The sequence below is a fragment of the Apodemus sylvaticus genome, chromosome 11 (genome assembly GCF_947179515.1).
Source record: "Apodemus sylvaticus chromosome 11, mApoSyl1.1, whole genome shotgun sequence".
NCBI lineage: Eukaryota > Metazoa > Chordata > Mammalia > Rodentia > Muridae > Apodemus > Apodemus sylvaticus.
The window spans coordinates 66,965,566-66,989,205 of record NC_067482.1 but is presented as its reverse complement, the minus strand read 5'-3'; positions in this window follow the sequence as shown (position 1 = coordinate 66,989,205).

Below are 23,640 nucleotides of genomic sequence, written 5' to 3'. Positions count from 1 at the left end.
TCTGGAAAGACTCAGTGCAGCAGTGTAGGGTAATACCAGAACAGGGAAGTGGGAAGGGGTGGATGGGGGAACAGGGGGAGGGAAGAGGGCTTATGGGACTTTCGGGGAGGGGGGAATCAAGAAAAGGGGAAATCATTTGAAATGTTAATAAAGAATATATCGAATAAAAAAAGCTATTAAACCTGTGTCGTTCTCCCAGATTTCCAAAGGGACTTTTAATCAACTTCCTCCCATTGTAAGTGGTGTCAGGACGCCCTCGGACCTCACTCTCTCCTTGGGAAATCTCTTGTATTCCACGCCTGCTGTTCCTTTCACGGCGACGGGGCGGGGGGGGGGGGGGGGGGGGGAGGTTCCCCTATTCCGTCATTGCAGGCAGCCCAGTCCGGAGAGGTTTGGTCATGCTGCAGTGGTGCTGAGGGAGCCCTCTCTGTGGGTCCCTGCCTGTCCTCCTCTTCCTCTTCCTCTTCCTCCCCCTCCCCCTCTTCATCCCATCCCTACATCATGGTCTTAGCCTGCCATATCAAGACTCATTTGCCTTCTTAAAAAATACATAGAAAACTTTCGTTTCCATGATCTCTGGCTATTCATAACTACTAGAATTAAAACTATGACAGAAAAACTCTCATCTGAGGTGAGTAATAGGCCTGGTCAGGTGGCTTTGTTGGTAAAGTACGGGATTTAAGTTTGAAGCCTCATTAAATAAAGCTGCCTGTGGTCAAGCTCAATTTGTAACCCTGGCGCTGGGAAGGCAAGCCCAGGTGTATTCTCAAGGCTTTCTTGACTACACAATCTAGACAACTGGATAAGATCTCTGTGAAAACAGAGACCCTGTCTCAAACACCGGAGTGTATAGCTCCTGAGAAATGACACCCGAGGATGTCACATGATGACCATGTCCACACACACCTGCACATATACCAATACACAAATAAATGAATAAAATGAAATAAATACTAAATGCATGAAATCTCTACAGAAACGGATTTGTGTGAAATGACTGTATCTTCCAAGACCAGACATAACTAACTATAAGAGTGACATCGTTTCACTTTTTTTTTTTCAATTCTCCTTCATGCCAGGCTCAAGACACACCAGCTACATCTCACCTGGCACAGTCCCATCACACCTACTGAAAAACTCCAGTTTCATCTAGGAGAGAGAATGAATGAGGCATACAATATTCTCATTTAATAAGGCAATAGCTATGACCTCGACCTTAAGAGTCCTAACAGGGGTCTCAGCAGTTCCCAGGCTTTGGCGGCAGTGGCCTTCTAGAAAGAGTAGCTTTCTTTTTCTTAGTCTTTTCATATCTAATTCATTTTCTGCCAGACATTTCTACTCTCTGCTCATGGTTGACGGTAAAAGTTGTACAGGTTCTAGCTAAAAAGTGGAGCAAATCCTCTCTCCTGAAACAGTGGTTCTTGACCTCCCTATAGCTGCCACACTTTGATGCACTTCTGAGTTCGAGGTGACCCCAACCATAAAATTATTTCATTGCTACTTATAACTGTAATGTTGGGACTTTTATGAACCATAGTGTAAATATCTGACCTGCAGGCTATCAAAGAGGTCATGACCCATAGGATGGGAACCACTGCCCTAAAGCAAACAAAACCAAACCACTTAAGAAAAAAGGGATCTTTTTTCCTTATACCAGTTTGCATCCTTCCCTAGCATGTTTCTTGGTTAGTGTGATAAAACGCTGACCAAAACCAACTGAGGGAAAGAAAGAGTTTATTTCCTCTTAACACTCCCGGGTAATAATCCTTTATGGGAGAAAGTCAGGGTAGAAACTTAAGCCAGGAACTGGAGGCAGGAACTGAAGCAGAGATCATGGAGGAACTCTGCTTTCTGGCATGCTTCCCCTGGCTAATCAGTTAATTTTCTTGTATATCTCAAGCCTGCCTGTCTAGGAATGGCACTTCCCCAAATAGGCTACCCACTCCTGCACCAATTAGCAATTAAGAAAGTCTCCCACACACATGTCCACAAGCTATCTGATGGAGGAAATTCCACAGCAGAGGTTCTCTTCTTCCAGCTAACTCTAGTTTGTGTTACAATTACACAACAATATAACCAGAAAGTTGTTACTACCTGTAAACTGATACATCCAATTTGTAATTGTTACCATCTGCAAGGGACTACAGACCAGAGAAGGAATGTCCTAGGCCTGTGGTAACAGAATAATACCTTACCCTTAAGAGGTCCATATTTTTATCCTTGGAGCCTGTGAATATGCTTGCTTAACTGGCAAAGGGATCATCACGTAGATGGAATTAAGTTTAAGTGTCTTGACATGTGGAAGGTGAGCCCAGCCTAATCACATTTAACTGTGAGAGATCAGAGATTTCCTAGCTGTAATCAGATGGCAAAGTGACAAAGGAGAAATAGGCAGAGGGAGGTGGTTGTGCCAGCTGGAAGGGTAGAGAAAGGACCAGGAGCCATCTTTCAAAGGGTAGAGAAGGCTAACTCAGAGACTTTCTCCTGGAGCCTAGTGAGGAATACTGCCTTAGAGATGCCTTGATGTTAACTTATTGAGACCTGTGTGGCCTTTGACCCATGAGATAAGGCGTGTGAGTTGTGTTTAGCCACTAGGTTTGTGGTGATTTGTTTCAGAGGCAATACAAGCCCAGCATCTGAGCTGAGACAGAGAAGGCTGCAGAGGAAGCGACTCCCTCTGTTACTGGAAAAGCTGGCATTCACTTTGGGGGTTCTTAGTCCTATTAATAAAAGAATTTAGAAATGGACTTGGAGGGAAGTTTGTGGACTATTTTGTTAAAGTTTGAAATAAAAACAACAGAGCAGGCATCCGCAGCTCTCCGAAACTGTCTGGAAGAGGGAGCATAGAAAAAGAAAGCTGTGCCTTTGGACCTAGGGTCCCAAAAAGAAGTGAGATCCAGCAGCGGAGGCAAGCAGTCGTCCCTGTGGTGGACAGCAGTTTGTGGCTTGTCAGAAAGTGAGATGGCTTCAGAGAAGCTGAGGTATTCAAGAAAACATGCTTAGGCTTGGGCCAGTATTTGAAGGAAAAATATAGAAAAAAAAAAAAAAAGAAAAAGTTAGGCTTTCTCAGTAAGGCTCAGAAAAGTGCACAAGTTTAACAGTGCTTCCTGTAAGAAGGTTGTAATTGTCTGTGCTACAGGAGGGGTTTCTGGGAAGGGTGAGTATATCATCTCATTAAGGGGATAATTATTTCTCCCACCTCTTTACCATAGCTTTAGGTGAATCAGGCTTTCTGAGACATAGTCCCCTGACCAGGTGATTGACAGGCCCAGTTAAATTAACTCTTAAGAAACAATCAGGCTTTCTGAGACATAGTCCCCTGACCAGGTGATTGACAGGCCCAATTAAATTAACTCTTAAGAAACAATAGCATGTAGTGCTCTAATCTTTGAAGTAAATGAGGATGTTATATCTTGACTCTAACCCAGAGATACTCTATTCTTTTGTTCAGGCGGCCTAAGGAAGAACAGTTGTGTGAGGAACCAAACGGAAGCCATTTTGAATAAAACTTCCATTTTGATAGGAGTCAAATAAAGTTTAGCTCCCAAGACCTCCCTGGATAATTGACATCCTGCTTGGCAAGTTGCTCTACCACAGCTGAATAAAGCAACCAATGAGAACAGGATAAATGTACCACAAAGACATTTCCTAAGGAAGTCCCCTATCCCTACATCCTGATTGGTGGAGAAATATAACTGGAGCTTAACACAGATGTCGATGGTTTTCAAGCATAGAAACTCTGTAACATTCTTGTTTGGGGTTGCAGTTCTGCTCCTGAATCTGTTCTGTTGCCCTGATCGATCAGTAGTGGCTTGTTGTGTTGATCAAACAGTTATGATCTAACAGATTGTAATAGCTGTATTACATTTTTCAAAATGGTCCAAACTTGGTAGGTTAGATTTTTTTGCATCCCAGGGTGTGTGTCATTTTATTTTATTTAAAGGGAGTGTGGAGGGAATCTTTTATGCAATGGAATGTATGGAAGTTTCACCTGTAAATAGAAAAGCTGTGGCCAGTGAGCTGAGGCGCATTGAGGATTAGAAGGTGGATCATCTGGTAGACGGGTGGGGGTGATTCTGGGAAATACTCAGGTGGAAGATTCACCCCAGACTACTGTGGAAGACGGTCACATGAAAACTGAGAAGTAGTATCCAGCCATGTGGCACTCATAGAGTAGAATAAATGGGATAGTTGAATTATGAGTTAGTCTTCTTGGGAAAAACAGGCCCAAGCTATGAGCCTAGGCATTTATTCACATATAAGAAGTCTCAGAGTTGTTGTGTTAGGGAACAAAGAGGGTAGAAAACTACAAGGTTACAGATGGTACCAACTACACTGGAGGAAGGAATACATAGCTCATTGGTTGAGCATTTGTCTAGCATGGCAAAGACCTAGATACAAATCTCAGTTCAATAAAGAAAAGAAAAGAAAAGAAGAGAAGAGAAGAGAAGAGAAGAGAAGAGAAGAGAAGAGAAGAGAAAAAGGAGTGAGTGAGGGAAGGGAAAGGAGGGAGGAAGGAAGGAATAAAAGAACAAGCAAGTTATGGGTTTTATGGAAGGAGCTTACTCAAGTGTTGGAATCTGACAAACCACCACAAGCTCAGGGCGCATGGTAAATTCTCCTAAACTTGCTCTGACTCACCCCCCTTTTGTGGATGCAGTTAATCCCACAGAAGCAAAAGATTTAAAACATCAAAAGATTGAAACTACTCATAGACCTTCCTCCATCTAAGGCCACTAAGCCATGTGGAGATGTTTTCCAAAGTATTTCTAGCCTTCTGCGTAAGGCAGGTGTTTATAATGTAGGCTTAGGGGCCTGAGAAGATGGCTCAATCAGCCAAGTGCTTGCTATGTGTGGCTGAGAACTTGAGTTCTTTTCCCTGGCACCTACACAATAGCCGGGTGTGGATGCAGGAGGATTTCTAGGGCTTGCTAGTCTGCCAATCTCGGTCAAACTGGTTGTCAGTGAAAGTCTCAGAAAATAGTGTGAAAGCTAATTGTAGAAAGCATCCAGTGTTAGCCTCTGCCTTCCATGTGCACACATGTATGTGCACACACAATGTATATTTAGTAATTACTTAGGCTTGGGGAAATCAACAGATCAGGTAATTACTACTGAAAGCTGAGTTGCTATTCACAGGTCCCCAGAGGAGAAGCCATTGCACACCATGTGCACAGCCACATGGGAAAACAGGAGGGTCAATGTGCTGGTTTGCTTTTGTCAACTTTCCTCAAGGGAGAACCATCTGGGAAGAGCGAGCCTACATCAAACTTGCCATTAAACATGTCTGTGGAGCATTTGCATGATTGATAAGTGACATGGGAGGGTCCAGTCCACTGTGGGTGATGTCACCCAGAGGTAGGTGGTCCTTGCTGTGTAAGAAAGCAGGCTAAGCCAATCATGAAGAACAACAGTAACCAGCATTTCTCCGTGGTCTCTGTTTAAGTTCCTGCCTTGGCTTTGCTCAGCGATGCACTGTAACCTGTAAGTCAAATGAACCCTTTCTCCCCAAAGCTGGGTTTGATCATAATGTTTATCACAGCAACAGAAAGCAATCTAGGACAGTCAGTGAAAGGTCATGGGTTGGGGTGCAAGAAGGGTACTGAGTGTCTTCTTGAGTGACAGCTATTCATTAGAAGAGTTGTTTATGCCATGGAAAGGACAGTATGGCCAGAGCTCTGAGGAGAGAGAACAGGCCCATGAAGCAGTGTGTGTGTGTGTGTGTGTGTGTCCAGCCCCCTTCTTATAGGCCTTAAAAGAAAAGGGAGGTTTTATGCCTTGTCCATTGTAGTCATTACTCTCTGATATCTTGGAGGCTCATATCCTGAACCTGTAAACTTCCTTAGGGAAATGAAAATCAAGGTTGGTTATTCTGGAATCTGGGTGCCTGAGAAGTCTGTCAGACAGTTACAGTGGGGCTCTCAGTAAAGGGCTTGTTGTGTCCTTTAACCTAACAGCCAGGAGAGAAGGGTAGGGCAGAAGGAAAATGTAGCAAATGTCTTCACTGTGGCTTTATGGGAAATGCAAAACAAACAATAACCACAGCTTTCACCTTAAAGGAAGTAAAGGATAGTTTATTCTGGAGCTGTTTTGAGTGACCGTGACCTGGTTACACAGATACCCCAAACTCAGTGTTCCAATGTGGAGTTTCATGAAGTTTTACAGTTTTACAGAACAGAGACAGTTATAAATCAAGGCAACCTTCAAATACATTGAAACAGTTACAGCAAGATGGAGGAAACTTTTCCTTGGCGTTGGAGTGACTGGGATGGAGGAACATGTACTGGAGCCCAGGAGCCCTCTGAAAGCTCTCAGAAGCTCTGGAAAGCAGGTGACTTAGAGAACAATAGATCCTCTGCATATTAGTCAGGGTCCTCTAGAGTCATAGAACTTATGGCATGCCTCTCTATGTAAAGAGAATTTATTGGAATGACTTGCAGTCTGCAGTCCAACTAATCAACAATGGACAGCTGTGAATGAGAAGTCCCAGAATCTAGTAGTTGCTCAGTCCCGTGAGGCTAGGTGTTTCTGCTGGTCTTCTGCATAAGCTGGAATCCTGAAGAAGTGGCCTCCAACTGATGTGCTGGCAAGTAAGTGCAAACAGTAAAAGAATGGGTCTTCCTTCCTCCACTGTCCTTATGAAGGCTTTCCAGCAGAAGGTATGGCCTAGATTAAAGGTATGTACCACCACGGCTGGACCTGGAATTTATTTGTTCCAGGCTGGCCTTGAACTCAGAGATCTGCTTGCCTCAGTCTCTTGGGATTAAAGGCATGTACCACCTTGCTGGGACATAAGCTTGTCAAGGCCACTATGCACAAGATCTGGATCAAAAGCATGCGACACTCCATCTCTAGATCTGGGTCAGGAGCCTGTGTCTTCAGCCTCAAGATCGGGATCCCAGGAGTGCTCTCTATTTCTGGACAGTAGTTCATTCCTAATAGATGGTTCCTGGTCAAGTTGATGGCCAGGAATAACCATCACACTTTGTGTCCTTGAGGAGTTAGTTTCAGGACCCTCAACAAACACCAAAATCCTTAGATGCTCATGTCCCTTATATATTACAGAATAGCTTTGTATGTGTCCTACACACTTCTTGTATACTTCACATCAGTCCTAGATTACTTACCATTTATGTAAATAGCTGTTTTACTATATTATTTAAAGGATAACAACAAGAAAAGGTCTATACATGCTTTCTGTACAGGACATTTTTCATTGATTTGGGATTAGCTTAACAGCAGAGCAGAGGGGCTTAAACCCAGGGCCTCAAACTACGAAAGTGCTCTACTGATTGGCTGCAGCCTTGCATGTGAGAGGAGGAGCATTTGCAGAGGGCAGTTTGTTCTCTCTAGATATATGAGGCTTGGGGGTGGGGATGTAGCTCAGTTGATGGTGTGCTTGCTTGCCTAGGAGGTATTAAGTCCTGGGTGTGATCCCATGTAGCCCATAAAGCAAGCACAGCAGCACCCACCTCTGATCCCCGCACTTGGGAAGTGGAGGCAGGAGGGCTGGAATTACATGGTTCAAGGTTGTCGTTTTACAGGAGTTTGTGGCTAGCCTAAGTTATATAATACCCTGTGTCAAAACACCACACACACATACACAGAGAGGGAGAGGGAGAGGGAGAGAGGGAGGAAGAGAGAGAGGGAGAGGGAGAGAGGGAGGAAGAGAGAGAGGGAGGAAGGGAGAGAGGGAAGGAGAAAGACTTTTCTAGGGGTGGAAGTCTTTCCTGGCTCATCAGAGGCTACAGAAAGCAAATAATCAGAAAATAGCTAAAATAAAGGTTAGCATTGCATGTGTGTGGTTTGCATATGCTTGGCCCCAGAGGTTACATGACTAAGAGATGCGGCCTTGTTGGCATGGGTGTGGCCTAGTTGGAAGAATTGTGTCACTTTGCGGGTAGGTTTGAGACTCTCCTCCTAGATGCCTGGAAGACAGTCTGCTCCTGGCTTCTTTTGGATGAAGATCTACAATAGAACTCTTGGCTCCTTCAGTGCCATGTCTGCCTGGACGCTGCATTGCTCCCACCCTGATGATAATGGACTGAACCTCTGGACCTGTAAGCCAGCCCCAATTAAATGTTGTCCTTTATAAAAGTTGCCTTGGTCATGGTGTCTCCTCACAGCAATGAAAACCCTAAGACAGCATGGCAGTGTGCCCATGGTTCTAGAAGGCCCAGGGCAACAGCAGGTCTTCAATACCCAGGTGAGCTCTATAGCCTCAGCCAGTTCTTCCTTGAAAGTGTGAGAGGTCCTGAGTCTTGATACATCTTTATTGGACCATATTCCCCACTTTACTTCTTTGTTTGCAACACAGGGTAACAGGGTTAGGTCATCCTGTTCTCCAGCAGAAACAGAGTGCTTTGTTGGCAGCTGTGCAAACGGGGGCTATGCAGAGCCAGGGGCAGTGGAGAACCAAGGGAGTATGTAGAACCAGGAAACTGTGTAGAAACATGGGCTGTGGTGTAAATACCAGGGGCTGTGCAGTGCAGAACCAGAGGTCTGTGCATAGAACTTCTGCAGACTGTGTTTTTTCCTCCTTCCTAACTGCTTTGGCCTTCATCTCTTTGTTTCTAGGAAAAGACCACACAGAGTCTAGGGCCTGATTCCAAATTTTGTTTCCCATTTACATCTAAGCTGTGGAGCTGTGTCCACAGCTGTCTGTGGAACTTAATCTAAACGCTTGGCCAAACACCCCCACAATGGAACAAGAGCCATGACCCTTCTGGGCCAGGACAAAGAGATAGAGCCTTTTACCTTATGCTTTTTCCTGACAGGTTTCTCTAAAGTCTGATGCTACCCATATAAGAGCCATTGCTCTATTTCAAAGGTGTTGGCTTGTGAGCTTTTTCCTCTGGAGGCCCTGGGCACGAGCGAGGGTGCAGCAAGTAGTTCCTATCTGGAACAGGAGACATTAAAGCACCTGGACATCATTGGCCAATTAACAGCTTTCAAAAGCATGTGCATCACAGTATCGTGCATTCAACCCTGTATATTTCAAGACATCAACAATATTTGTTACCTCACCATGATCAAAAATAGTATTTGTAAGTATTCATAGCCTAATGGGTTTTTTATTTATTTATTTACTTATTTTATGTGAGGAGTCTATCTGTTGGTACACCTGCTGCCAGAAGAGTGCATCAGATACCGTAATAGATGATCATGAGCCACCCACCATGTGCTTCCTGGGGATTGAACTCAGGACCTCTGTAAGAGCAGTCAATGCTCTTAACCCCTGAGTCATCTCTCCAGCCTCCTCATATCTTAATTTTTTTTATTGAGCATCAATTCTGCCTATATAGAATTGACATCATTAGCTGATTTTTCATTTAGTATCTGTGAAAGAGGCCTTTCTGCCTTCTGCTCTCGGGCCCTTGAAACCCTAGCAACATTGTAGAAAGGCACCAGTTAACAGAGGAAGGAGGGATGGTGAGCCAGCTAATGATGCTTAGTTTTGCTTATCAACTTGACATAGTCTAGAATTATCTGAGAAGATCGTCCCCGTGAGGAACTGGTTGGCTTACAGGCATGGCTGTGAGGGATCTTCTTAGTTGGGCTAATGAATGGGAGTGCTATAGGAATGTTGAGGTGTTCTTGAGAGATGAGGGACTTTTCTGAGCTCTTTTTGGGCTTGCACTGGGGAGCTGGGAACTTAATGGATGCCAAAGTTCCTGCAAGCCAGAGGCTTTTCAGCTCTTGTCTTGTGAATTCAAAAAGTAAAACTCATAGATCGCAAAAGGTGAGCTTTAGAAATATTTTATTATAGAAAGCTTCAGAGAGAAAAATTCTGAGCTCTTGTACACTAAGGGGTGGGATACCATTGGGCTTCCCTGCGTTGGAGTTAACAAACCTATGCTGGATGGAGGAGGGGGGAGGGGGAGGGGGGATGGTCAGCACAGCTGCCATTCCAGGTGTCCAGGAGCCTTGACGTTTCCTTCATATCTTTAGTGTGGCCCCTGAAAAGGAGTATTCCTTTAGGGGGAAATAGATAAGGAAAAAGCAGATGTTCTCTCTGGTATCTGCAGCCTCTGGCCATTGTGGAGCAGGAGACTTTTCTGCCTTTGATGCTCTGGAAACTCAGGGGTTGGGTGTGGCGTTGGTTGGGCAGCCGGTAAGGACAGGGGCTGACCTCAGCAGGCCAGATCTGCTTGGTTTGCATGTGTCTCGCCATCAGGATGGTGCGACTCAGCAGTAAGAGGCTCCTGTCAATCATGGACCGTCTAGTTCCTAGAACTGGACTGAACACAGAGTGGGATCTCAGTTATTAACTCCCACAAATTATCTTCTTTGTTGGGTCAATCTGAAGATATTCCTACTGCTAGGTGAGAAGGGTGAGTACTAGAGACAAGGTTTCCCAAGCCCTTGATCCAACAGAACAAGAACACCCCCTTCCCCCTCCCAACCCTGCCTCCTCTGCCCACACTGCAAGGGGCTATCCTCCATTGTCCTGGGAAAGCATTTCAACTAAAAACATAGTAAATGCTTTGAGGAAGAATCACTCGTGCCCCTGCCAAGATAAATAGCCATAAACTACAGCCTCAGCACCCACTAACATCAAATTAGATAAGCTAATGAAAATAAATATTAGTGCCACTCAGACATACAATTAATGTAAACTGGAGGAATGTTGGCCTCATTAATGTAAACAAGAGGAATGCTGGTTTTCAGTCTCTCTGATTCTAATCCAACCACAGAGACCTTCATTTATCCTGATGGGGCTGGCCATGTTGCTTTCTTCACTATAGCCTATTATGATACTAACATCTGTGGCTCTGCTGGATAGATTTCTATTGTCAACCTTGGCTGTGTCATGAAAGGTGCAGAATCTTAGCCAAAAACTGTTTGTCTTCTGTCTGATTTCAGAACACAACACCCACCCTTCGCTAGCTCAACAAGCATTCACTCAACAAGCATTGATTGAACATGCCTGAGTGCCAAGCAGTGCTCCAGTTCAATTCACTGACTACTCCTTCTCTTTGGAACGTTTCCATTCTTACCGTTTTAACTACAGTTTTCTCACTGATGATTTTCCAACATAAATCTCCAGATGGAGACCACCTAATTAGTTGTATGCATGCCTGAATGTCTGCTGGACAAGCTGCAGTTTGGTGTCCCATAAACAGCCCACTCTCAATTGGTCCCAAACAAAACTCCACAATCACCTTCTCTAAACATGCTGCTCGTTTCTCCTATAATTTTAGTCACTAGCCTCCCAGAAAAGTTAGTTGGTCATCTACATACAAACCCTAGCTTTTATCTTCATTGAGATCCAGCAATTTCTATGTTTTGAAGTCAAGAATTAATCCCATTTGTTTTCTTTTTTGGTCCGTGTCCCACATGAACTCATCTCTGATCTGGGCAGACGCTATGTCCTTTTGGCTCCACTCTTTACCTTCCACTACCTGGACCCTTCCTTTCTCTAGTTCATCCCTTCTCACCCATTTACGATGACTGCTTCCCTCAGAAATTCTGTTCTGCCTCTCTTGGCATAGAGGAATTGATGGCTCTTTGGCCAATTACTGTTGGCTCAAGTGTGTCTTTACCTGTTGTTGTTGGCTTTTCATTTGATGTGCCCACATCCTTGTTAACGGTATCTACTCTAACTGTGCCCCAGTCCTGCCCCCCCACCGCCATGTGGCACATGTGTTCTCTGGCATGTTTCAGTTGTTTGCTGACAAATGGTGTTTTCTTTGGCCTAGCCACTGCCTTGTGGCCTCTATTCAATCTTCAGGCAATCTATTCAGCAGCACTCCACTATGTCTGCTTCGGAAAGTGTTTTCAACCTAAGGGTCATGACTTCTTTGGGGGTCAAAAGACTCTCTTTCAGGGATTGCATAAGCCATTTGAAAACAAAAATATTTATATTTTGATTCATAGCAATTGCAAAATTGTTATGAAGTAGTGAGATGGGAATCACCACAACATGAATAACTACATAAAGTATTGCGGTATTAGAAAGATTGAGAACTACTTGCTTAGGGAGTCTGTGTAGTAGCCCTGTGGCTCTTAATCAAGCCTTTGCCCAGGCTAATCCTCTACCTATTGGGTTCTTCTCACTGTACTGTGTTTTAAGATTCCTGTCTTAGTTAGGGTTTCTATTGCTATTATAAAGCCCTATGATGGGGCTGGTGAGATGGCTCAGCGGTTAAGAGCACGGACTGCTCTTCCAAAGGTCCTGAGTTCAAATCACAGCAACCACATGGTGGCTCACAACCATCCTGATCTGATGCCCTCTTCTGGAATATCTGAAGACAGCTACAGTGTACTTAAATATAATAAATAAATAATTCTTAAAAAAAAATAATAAATAAAACCCTATGACCAAAAGCAACTTGGGAGAGGAAAGGGTTTATTTGGCTTATACTTCTATATCACAGTCTGTACCAGCTGGTTTTGTATGTCAATTTGATACAAGAGAAAGGAGCCCACCCCCTTGAGGAAATGCCTCCATGAGATCCAGCTGTAAGGCATTTTCTCAATTAGTGATCAAGGGTGGGAGGGCCCATTGTGGGTGGTGCCTTCCCTGGTCTAGTAGTCCTGGATTCTATAAGAATGCAAGCTGAGCAAGCCAGAGGAAGCAAGCCAGTAAGTAACATCTCTCTATGGACTCTGTATCAGCTCCTGCTTCCTGACATGCTTGAGTTCCTGTCCTGACTTCCTTTTGTGTTGAACAGCAATGTGGAAATGTAAGTTAAATAAATCTTTTTCTCCCCAACTTGCTTCTTGGTCATGATATTTGTGCAGAAATAGAAACCCTATGATAAATTGGTACCAGAATAGTGGGGTATTCCTGTGACAACTTGACCATGTTTTGAAGAGGACTATGGAAGGACTTTGAAGGTGTGAGGGAGACTAAAGACTCTTATCAGGGCTGTTACTATTTTGCTTGTGAAGATTCTGTGGTTTTGGTTAGCTGGGACTGAAGAATCCACTGTGATTAACAAAATGCTACTAAAGCGAAACTTTTGCATTACTGGGACTATTGATACTGGTTAGTTGGAGCTAAGAAATTAGCAGTAAGAAGAGGCAAGCTGTTAGGGCCCAAACTCAGCCACAGGATAATCAGGATTCCTTTTGGTCCAGGAAGGCACGGGTATTACGAAAATGACACACAGACACTGAGATGGTCTTTGGATCCAAGTGTATTTTTTGTTTTGAGGCATGAGCCTTTAAGCAGGAGGGGTTTACATTTACATATCAAAAGATGTATCCAGTAAAGTAGGCCCAAGGAACAATTAGCATAACCATTAGGCACTTAGGCACAAGGAGTATAAAATCAACCAGGTAAACCGTTTTCCCATGTAACAAATTTAGAAGCTTGAACACAGACAACAATTTTCTTGATATAAACTTTTAAAGATATTTTAAAGGACATTTTGTCAAACTCCCTGAGTCTAAAATGAGTCTTCGTGAGTATTAAGTATGAACTGTATCGTGAATCACACTTGGATAAGCTAAGAAAGTTGTTTTGGTCAAAGACTCCCTAGGTGGGGTCTGCAAAACAAAAGCAGTTCCTCACAAGCTTCCATAGAGGCAGCTCTGAGCTCTGCCAACTCAAATGTAAATTCTTTCTACCTTGCCCAACACCCACCTGTTCTGCAAGGACATTGTATAAGTTTCTTTAGATGTAAATATATTTGTGTCTGGGCCTATTGTTTCAAATCCACCTGATCTGCAAGGGTGACTAAAAAACAAAAAGGAACCTGTAATTTTAGAGTTCCTGGAAAATTCTACTGTCTGCTATAAATGCTTTTTCTACCATATTTGGAGCCATACTACATATGAATCCTGTTAGGAGGTAAATGTAATTACATAAACAATTGGAGTAAAGCCGTGCAGAATTTTTTGGCTACAAGATGGATTCTTTTCCATCTTAATTTGCTCGGTTTTTCTTAGTCCTGGCTACTAGGAAGGAGGAGAGTTTCAGAAGTATAGTAAATTGCCAAGTGAGATTTTTGGCTTCTAAATAGGGGTGTTCCACAAAATCCCAAGAGACATTTCTCGTCTCAGTCTGTAAAATTTTGTTTTACAGATCTCATTGGGGCCACTGCAGCAGCAAGCATCTAAGGTGAAATATTCTGGGAAGTGTTTCCTGAGATCCCAGAGAAGCTGTGCTTCAGAGTCAGTTAAGGTTGTACCTCATGTTGGCAGTCAGACTTGGTAATGTATGAGAGTCATCCAGGTGGTTCTGGTTTTGAAACATGAAGGGGTAGCAGCTGATGCTTGGCACTGTGAGAGGGCAGGAGAAGAGGCCATTGTGAGGTGAAGGTGCAGCCTCAGTGGCAGTTGAAGGCCCAGGACTGAAGGAGTCATGCAGAGAAGTTGAGACTTGGCATTGTGAAAAGAGCCTGTGAGAGGCTATTTGTGAAAGTGCAGCCCAGTTTCAGCAGAAGACAGCAGTGTTTTGGAGATGCCAGCACCATGAATGACCACCAAGAACAGCAGCAGCAGTGGAGTACAGGCAGCTGGAGCCTAGAAGACAAGGTGTGTGCTACAAAGGGCAGAGCTGGAGAAATGACCCAAGCCCTTGGAAAAGCCCAGAAGATCGTGAGTGGATCCCAGAAATTTGATGCTTAGAGTTTGATTTTGCTTTTGATTGTGATTGTGCCCTGATATTTTCCCCCCTTGAAGGAAGAAAGTATTTTAGTGGAACCCGTAGTTAAAAGACTGAATGGTAAAAAGACTTTGAATTTCAAAAGAGATTGTATATTTTAGAGGGTTTGAAATATTAATATGTAAGAATTTGTAAGGACTGTGGGACTTTTAAAGTTATATAAATCTTGGGGATGAATATGAAGTAAGGGTTGAGGCTTAGTAGTGATGTGTTTGTGTGTCAAGTTGATACTGGCTGGAGTTATCATAGAGAAAGGAGTCTCCCTTGAGGAAGTGCCTCCATGAAATTCAGCTGTAAGGCATTTTCTCAATTAGTGATCAAGGGTGGGAGGGACCATTGTGGGTAGTCTAGTAGTCCTGGGTTCTATAAGAATGCAAGCTGATCAAGCCAGAGACAGCAAGCCAGTAAGTAACATCCCTCCATGGCCTCTGCGTCAGCTCCTGCTTCCTGACCTGCTTGAGTTCCAGTCCTGTCTTGTTTTGGTGATGAACAGCAATGTGGAAGTGTAAGCTAAATAAACCCTTTCCTAACCCCCCACTTGCTCCTTGGTCATAGTGTTTGTGCAGGAATAGGAACCCTGACTACGACACAGTCTATCATCAAAGGAAGTAAGGGCAGGAACTCCAGGAAGGAACCTGGAGACAGGATCTGAAGCAGAGGCCTTGGAGGAACACGACTTACTGACTTGGTCTTTTAACTTGCTCAGTTTGTTTTCTTATACAACACAGGAACACACATCAGAAATGAGACTGCCTATGAGGAGTGTCTTAGGGTTTTTCTATTCCTGTGACAAAACAGCATGACCAAAAAACAAGTTGGGGAGGAAAGGGCTTATTCAGCTTATATTTCCACATTGCTGTTCATCACGGAAGGAAATCAGAATACAAAACCCAAACAGGGCAGGGTCCTAGGGGCAGGGACTGAAGCAGAGACCATGTGCTGCTTCCTAGCTTGCTTAGCATGGCTTGTTCAATCTGCCTTCTTATAGAACCCAGGACCACTCACTATGGGCTGGGCCCTTCCCCACTGATCACTAATTGAGAAAATGTCATATAGCTGGATCTCATGGAGGCTGCCAAGCGCCTGGACGATCCCTCTAGAAATTAGGTCTTCCTAGTGGATTTTGTTTATCTAAATTAGGTCTTCCTAAAGGATTTTTTCTATATCAGGCAATTTTTAAAACGTTCATTTCTATTGTCTCTACCTGCGTTCTTACTAAATCCCTTGACTATAGTGCCTCTTAGTAGCTGAGTGTTTAATGACAATCTGCTTGTGTTCAAACCCTAAAAGTAATTTGATTTTCCCCTCTGAAAACTGAAAGCTGTAGCCACATAGGACTTCAGTACTTTAGTATGTGAAGTGTATAGCACAGTTTGGACAACATAGAAATGTTGGCAACTATGAACTGGTTATCTCAATATGTCCTTTGCACTCCATGAAAATAAGGGACTTTTTGTTGACCAAATACAGTCTAGCATGTGTGTAGTAGGCACTTAATGAAAAGGTATTGGAAGGAAGGAGGAGGAAGAAGGGATAAAAGGAAGGAGCATAGAGGGAGGGAAAATGTCATACACGAAAAATGGAAGAGTCAGGGGAGGAGGGTGAAACAAACAAGTCTTTCCAGAGGCAAGGCAGTCCAAACAGAACCAGATGCATGGTGAGAAGGCAGGGCTTCTGGGAAGGAGGGAGATGGTCTCTGCTGGGCAATAGTGTCTGGCAGAGGCTTAAAAACAGTGAGCCGGTGAGAGACTAGCTAGGCAGGGCTCCTGTAGTCTGTGTTCACTTGCATGTACTTGAAGGCAATAGGGGGCCAATGGCACGTTAGCAATAGGGGATGGCCTAGAGATGTACTGCTTGAAGCCCCATCTGATCCTCAAATATCTGTCCCCTGAAACAACTACCTACCTGGCACTGCCCAGCTGATACCGTGCAGCTTCAACACATGCTGCCTCCAGTATAACTGTCAGAATGAGCTTTGTGTGAAGGTAGACCAAGACTCTGCACCACCTTAGATGGTCTCTTGATATCATTTTCCTATGAAACAAGCAAAGTGCCACCCCTTCCTGATGAGCTGCTGTAAGGCCAGGCATGAGTGAGATCAGTGGGCACACTTGGTGTCCACCAGCACTTTCTCCATTACTGATTTCTCTACTTTCTTCTAGTGTTTCTGTCCTGAACAAATCTCTCCACCTTCTCTGGAACTCTTATGTCTTGGCCAAAGCATCTGAGGGTACCTTGAGCTGCTCCTGCTGAACCTAAAATGTCTAATCACTCATAGCGGGTCCCAGAAGTCCTTCTGGTATCTAAACGGCTTTGGGAAGGTTTTCATCATGAACTTTCAGGGTTGCTCAAGTGTCTTTTTATGTCTCTGAGTGAAGGAAAATATATTTATGTTCCATGAGCATGTGTGTACACAGTGTGCCTACAGAAAAACGGGGATCTTTTGATACCTACTTTTTTTTGTTTTCTGCCTTTGACAGCATTCTGCACTGACAAAGTACATTCACTTGCAGATACTACAGGATACTGGCAAAAGAATCATGTACAGTCATTCTCCAGAAGCCACTGGGCTCTGCCTAGTTTAGCTCAGGGGCAACATAGATCACATATGGGTCTACTCCAAGTTTAGGAAGCCGATATCAGTTCCTCATACATTTTTTTAAAAAATGAGCTATTTTATTTTAATCAATAGGGAAATTCTAATTTGAGCTACATAAAATTGCTTGGTAGTAAATGATAAGATGCAATCATGAATATTCTAACATGTTTGTATAGTGAGCAATTCCAAAAGTATAAATACAACAGAAGCTCTCTCCTATTGTAGCTTTCTGCCTTCTCTTTCTAATACAATCACTATTGGGTATTTGAGAAACAGCTATCATGTAAGAACTATGTTACATGCATATTAACTTATAAACACATGGGAAGTATGTTAGTCTCACTTTTACTTAGAAATTGTTCCAATGAACTAATTAGTGTTTGCTAATCATTACCTAAGACTTTCTCCATTGCTCCTAGTCTTTTAACATTGTCTAAGGAACATCTAAGACATGGTTGATCTCCTTGGAAGTAGAATGATGTTTTCGGTTTTACCATTACTGTACTTTCCCTGGCATGATTTCTCTCTTCAGAGTCCCAGGGGCAGCAGTGCCTTGCCAGAGCTCACAACCTCTAGCCAGGTGCCCTGGGCCCTGGCTCTGTGATTCCTGTGCCTTCCCTTGTCTTGCCAGCTGTTGGCAGCTGGAGTGATGTTCTGGCCTCTCTGCATCATGTTGTGCCTCACAGTGTCTTCAGCATCTTAACTGTCCAGTTTTACTCATCTCTATTGACTGTGAACTGTTTCATTCTCACTCTTGTCCAAACTAGACCCTGAACTGTTACACTCAGAGTGGTGGGGGAGGGCACATTATGATGATGATGCTGTGAGTGGAGATTGCTGTAAACATCCTTTGACAGGCAGCTTGGCAAGAACCTTAAACATGAGCACAGTCTTATCTTAAGAAACAAGCTTTGACATGTTCATGAACTGTTGGGGCCTAAGTAAAATCTTAAGGCCTAAATGGGATGTTAAGGCCTAGGTAAAATCTCCAGGCCTAGTTAACTGTTACCTGGATAGCCTGCCATTGTAAGAAAACCTTCTCATATCTCTGCTGATACTGGGAAACTTTCTAATGCCAACACTGATTACATATTCTATTATGTTCTGTGCCCTTAGAAACCAATCATGATAGAAGTCAGTAGAACTGTTTTATGTAGTTAGCCACAATAAGCTTAGACCCAAACCAACCACCCAATAAGCTTTGCACCTATCCATAAGCTTTTATGGTTATTTGCCTTTAGAAGCTGTCCTTAGAATGGATCCCAACATAGAGACACCTGCACCAATGTAAAAAACTATTTGGAGTAAGATTTCCATTTTGAGTAGTGGTCTATTAAAGTATAAGTTCTCAAGACCTCCCTGGGAACTAATATTCTACTTGGTAGAAAGTACATGGGTAACTGACATCCTGGTTGGCAAGCTAGGACATGAATGTTGTACAAGTCCCATCCTGGTAGGCAAGTTAGGACATGAATATTAGACAGGCAAGTCCCCTGTCACAGTTGAATATTGAAACCAGTGGGAACAAGATAAGTGTACAACAAAGTCATGTTCCTAAGGAAGTCCCCCATCCCTAAATCCTGATTGGGGAAATAACTTGGCACAGATGTTTGTGGATTTGGGGCTTAAAAATCCTATAGAATCTTAACTCAATGTCATGGTTCAGCTCCCGAATCTGGACCATAGCCCTGGTCGACCAGTCTTGGGGCGTATGCTCAATAAACTACACCTGTCTGACTGAGATTGGTGTGGTGTGGTTTGTGAGAATTCCTGGACCCCAACATGAACAAAATAATCTAAGATCTCAGACTTGCTTCTAAACAAACTGTGTGGGTGAGGGAGATGGAGCACGGATGCAGGGAGGCCGCCATGATGTGACGGCTGAGCAGGGGTACCCTGCTTGAGCACTGACCTCTCTTTGTGCATGTCTGAATTTTCAGTCATAAAATGAATTCTTCCAAAAGCAAAAATAGACAGTTTGTTCTTCATCATAGATATTTATCCAAAAGGAAAATAGATTCCTAAATGTTAAAAAGTAATTGGTTTCTCTTTGGGAATGTTTTTAACAGCATATAATAAATAATTGCTTTATAAGGGCCATCAAAGGAAGAAAGAAAGCATCCAGTACCATCCACTGTTAAGCTTGAGTTCTCTGTCAGACAAGTTAGATTCAACTGGTTTATTTATTAGATTAATAAATAATTTCTTTATAATAAATAATTGCAAATGATCTAAATTTCCATAGTAGGACACTCCTATTGGTGTTTCCAATATAGCTATATATTGAACACCACTCAGGCTTAAAGAGAAGTTGTAGAATAAGAGAAATAAGCTTTTTGAGGCAAGAATTCAGAGAGCATGTGTACAGGCTGGTGACACAGGAAGGGAGGGAAGGAGGAAGAGTGGGAGGGAGCAAGGGAGGGAGGGAGGTGTATAGAGGAGTGAGCTAGTAACCATACCACTTCCTTTGCTATTTTTTTGAAGCCCTGATTTTTTTCATTGGTTCATAATATTTTAAAATGAAAAATTATACAAACCTTGTAATAATCCAATCAGATTAAAAATTTTTAAAAGATAGTCTTATATATCCCAGGTTGGTCTTGAGCTCACATTGCTTTTGTTTGGTTTCCATTTTTTCTTTTTGTTGGTTCGAGACAAGGTCTCACTCTCCAGATTGATCTGGAACTGGCTATGTAGACTTTGCTGGCCAAACTCAACAGAGATCCACCTACTTCTGCCTCCTGAGTGCTGGGGCTAAATGTGTACCACTATGCCACATGTTGAAATCACTTGGTATCAGAAGATGACCTTGAACTTCTGATCCTTCAGGCTCCACCTCCTGAGTGCTGAGACCAATAGGTGTGCATCATCTGGTACTAGGGATTGTCCCCAGGTCCAACTAAGTCTACATACTTGTCTGACAGAGAACTCAAGCTTTATAGTGGATGGTGCTGGATGCTTTCTTTCTTCCTTTGATAGCCTTTTGTTTTTGTTTGTCGTTTCTTTTCTCTTCTGATTAATTTCCCTTCTGGTATCATGTCATGTATGACTCCTGAGCTCTAAAACACGGTGAACACATCTTCCTCTTCTTCCTCTTCTTCCTCTTCTTCCTCTTCTTCCTCTTCTTCCTCTTCTTCCTCTTCTTCCTCTTCTTCCTCTTCTTCCTCTTCTTCCTCTTCTTCCTCTTCTTCCTCTTCCTCCTCTTCTTCCTCTTCCTCCTCTTCCTCCTCTTCCTCCTCTTCCTCCCCTTCCTCCTCTTCCTCCTCTTCCTCCTCTTCCTCTTCTTCCTCTTCTTCCTCTTTCTTTTTCTTCCTCTTTTCTTTCCACATCTTTCTCAAAGCACTTTTGCCCTGGAAGCCAGTGCATGAATTGGAGTTTCCCTTCAGCTTCTTTTTTGCAAATGTTGAGCTTTTCCAAGCCAGAATTCAAAGAGAATGTATACAAGCTGGTGACAGAGGGAGGGAAGGAGGGAGGGAAGGAGGGAGAGAGGGAAGGAGGTGCATAGAAAAGTCAGCTGACCACACCACTTTCTTTCCTTTTTGAAGCCCTGCTTAGCAGTGGACAAGCTCTGGGTTAAAAATATGCAGTGGGCACAGGGTGGGACCTGTGTGTGGCCCCTCCCACATCCCCAGCTGCCTTTTTGTTTGGCTTTAACATTTGACCCTTAACCTGTGACCTTCAGTGTAGTAAGGGCTCTAGTTTGGAGAGGTACACACTCTCAGCAGCAGCCTTCTAGGCTGTTTACCCAGCTTTGACAGTGTGGACTCATAGGGATACAAAAAGAAGCATCCTTGTGTCAGAAATATTTTTAGAAGGGGCCAGTTGGTAAAGTGCCTGCTTTGCCAACTGGCCATGGTAGTTACACTTCTAATCCAAGTGCCAAGGAGGCAGAGACAGAGAAACCCTTAGGGCTCACTGGCTGTCCAGCCTGGCCCAGCCCATTTCTGAGGTCTTTGAGGACAGGCTGCCTAGAGAGATCCTATATTGATTGATGTTGGTCAGTCGTAGAGGCTGCAGTAAGAAGAGAAACTCACCAAGATGTTAAGCCTTCATTTCCCAAAGGAGTAGAGGGATTCAGCCTTCTTGGGAAAAAAAGAATGACGCCCAGCTAGCTCATTCCAGGTACTTTACTCAAACATTATACAAGGTTAATATACATTATACGAGGGGTTGGGAAAGGTTCCAGCTACCAAAGTTTTATCTTGCCCTTGCCACCCCTGAGAGCAGGCAACCCACACAAATCCCAGTCCCTGTTGACTATGGCAGCCGGAATGGAGAGCAAGAGCTCCAGGTTGGTTTGGAGTAGTTTAGGACCAAGGTTTGTACAACTGCATGCTTTCATGTGGCACCAAGTACAGACTTTCCAGGGAGACAACAACATTCCTTCAAGGTTCCCTCAAAGCCAGACACAAAAGTTTTACTATATATATATCCCAAGACTCTAGTCTCTGCCTCTCAGGAATGCAGTGTCCCTGGCAAGCAGAGAGGCTCCCTGTAGCCCTGCATTTTTAAGGTATTTGTGGAGATAAAATGAGATAACACTATGGGAATACTTGGATCGGTGCCCAGTGGAGTGTAGCTTCACCTTGGCTGCCCATGTCAATCGTATGGTTGATTTATCTACCGTCAATGGGTTATATTAATAGTGTACTTACTATAAAAGCCCGTTTAGTTGAGTTTCCCACCATCCTACATCACCTGAAGACTCTGCCAAAAAACCATCTGCCATCTCATTCTCCCCAGTACACTTTCTCTGCATCCTATAGTCAACTGACTTGTGTGCAGAACCCTGTCTTCTCCCTTCCTTCCCAGAAGAATGCAGAAGTAGCCAAGGGAGCTGAGCCGTGATAGATATCATTACCCCAAGGTCCAGTTGTTCTCAGCTGAGGATGACCCTCCCTTTAGGGATGTTTAGCAACTTCTGGGGTAATTCTGACTGTCCCAACTGAGGAGAAGGTGGCTCTAGGCCCCCGGAGTTTAGGGCTTAAGATTGTGATTGCCAGCTGCACAAACGCTTGCCTGCTCAGCACAAAGTGTTATCTGCTCTAACTGTCAACAGCATGGAGGTTGAGAAACCCTACTGTTATCTCTGAGATTTATTGAGCATCTGGCAGGAGCCAGGTGGGTGCTAAGTCCCAAGAAGAGAGTGGGAAGCTAGACTCATTTCCTGCTCAGCTGTGGCTCACAGCAGAGGCATGCTCATTCCTGAGTTGCTCCACCAACCACTCAGCTGAAAACCAGCACAAATGGGGGCTTCCATACCATAGAAATCTCCCCAGTCCATGTAGGATGAACTAGGCTTCAGGGACCATCTGTTTATATAGATGAGGCTGTAGGGAGGTGGGGCATATCAGTATTAGAGACTCAAACTCTGGCTCTTTTTTCTTTTTTCTTTTTTCTTTTTTTTTTTTTTTTTTTATCACAAGTAAGTTCTCTCTAAAACCCTGTCTGGACCACTCCCTGATTCTCGGTTTCCCCAAACAGGCTCACTCTAAGAGCCTTGGTTCATCAGTTCCCTCTTCAGAGAACCCTTTTCTGACTTTGATTGCTACTCACGCACGTATCCTCAGACACCCAGTGTTCCTTTCTGATCATACCCTGTTACCTCAATCTTAACCTTGTTTGCATCTCAATGACAAAGTTATATTGGAGTTCTCGTCCTCCTCTATGTCATCTTTCACCATCCTTTCTTCCTCCCCTTTCCCCTTCTTTCATATCCATCTTCTACCTTTTCTTCTCCAACGGTACTTGAGGTCAAAACCAGGGCTGCTTGCACACCAGCTATGCTCTCAGCCCTCAGCTTCCTGACAGCTCCACAGTGGTCAGCGGCAAGGTCCTTAAGATGGCAACGCCTGGATTTCCCTTCTGGTGTTTAATAATTCGTACAGTGCAAAGCTTCATTATGTGGAGAACTGTAGCTGTCATGGCAGAAACATAGATGGATGCCCTTGTGTTTTCCATGATGTCAAAATGTATTAACTACAAGTTGACAAGATATGCCAGGTTTTACTGGCTGGCTGCTGCTTGTCAAGTATTTTGATTTTGCTCGAGAGACATTGGCAACCGCAGGTTCTTTCATTTCGATCTGAGTTACTCCTCTTAACTCTCATATACATTTTACTTTATACAAACGCATACAGGTTATACAATGTCGAAGGATCAATCAGCTACAGAGAGCTGATACAGATGGGAAAGAGTCTTCACGAGCCTAGTTACAAAGATGCTCAAGGTCCAGAGTGTTTTAGTGGCTGGCCATGGACAGTTTTAGTTAGCAGTGGGGTTAAGTGCCATGGCAAGCAAGAGGAGATGCCCACAAGCTGGACCCGAAGGACAGAGGCAGAAGTCTTTTGCTGGCCATGTTCCTGGGTGAGACTCAAAATAATAACCAGGTGATGGGTCAGTACAACTGACACATCTCAATCTC